We start from the raw sequence: 1,139 nt of genomic DNA, 5'->3' as shown, positions 1-1,139 counted from the left end.
CCTCCAAAATGGCCTCCATAATCTGAGCCATGGCAATGCCATAGAATTTGCTAAGTCTCTTCCTCAGAGACGCAATGACGAATTATACTATCAGAGCACCTTTTAAAAAGGTATGGTTCATCTCACAAGTAATACTTAGTATCATGGATGAGCTTTTTAACTTGCTGTCTATTGTATTCCTCTGGGACGAACCTTATTGCCTTGTAGTTTACAAAGTCAGCAAACCAAGGTGCCTTGCGTATTACAAAGAGTTGTTCATCAGGGAAGATCTCAACTATCTCCGTAGTGGGAGGAGACGTTCCTGCTGCAGGTTTAATCCTAAACAGGTGGTCAGCCACCTGATTCTCGGACCCTTTTCTGTCCCTTAATAAAATACACAATAACATGCGCTATATTCCAACAAAGGTTTTCCCTAACCATATCCATTATCCATATTGTTATTTGTTAAAAATTGCTGCTAGACCCGCCAAAGTTTTCCTTTAAGCCAAGAATTTTTTTATTCCTCCTTCTCTCGCTACAAATAATCATCATAGATATTTTGTGTTTGTTTGCTTGAACTAAATATTGGGTTTGTTTGCTTGCTATTAGTTTTATTCCTTAACTGAATCTTATTAGTATTTATTTAAGTTTTTTTTATTCCAGTGCTTTTGATATTTGTCTTTTTGCTATTGTTGCCGCTGCCACCTCCCTTGGTTTGCTTCTGCTGTGGTACTGCTATTGCTTCTGGGGTACGAATTTAGTTTCTGCAGTGCTAAGTGACTATTTTATTTTAGTTTAATTTTAAAAACTTCGACAGCTTCTATAGAGGCAACTAAGCTAATGAATGTTAAGTTGTTATTACTTATTTGTTTTGTAATAGAACCTCTAAAATAAAATCACAAGTGGAATTTGTTTTAATTACTCTATCATTGTTTTAATTACTTAGCTTGAATTGCTTTTATCATTAACAATTTTTGTTATGAATTTGCTAAACTTCAAAACAACATCCATTAATTTGTTATTCATTTTATGTGTACTAGTAAAGTGCTTTCCCAAGGCACTCACTTCAAGGCATTCTTTAAGAATTGCTAGAAGTTAATTTTCTTTATTACTTGTTGTTAGTTATCTTCAAAGTATTTTGGAGGCTGGAAAAATATTAT

The sequence above is a fragment of the Arachis hypogaea genome, chromosome 1 (genome assembly GCF_003086295.3).
Source record: "Arachis hypogaea cultivar Tifrunner chromosome 1, arahy.Tifrunner.gnm2.J5K5, whole genome shotgun sequence".
NCBI classification, from domain to species: Eukaryota; Viridiplantae; Streptophyta; class Magnoliopsida; order Fabales; family Fabaceae; genus Arachis; species Arachis hypogaea.
The sequence above is the reverse complement of the archived record's forward strand: the minus strand, read 5'-3'. Positions refer to the sequence as shown.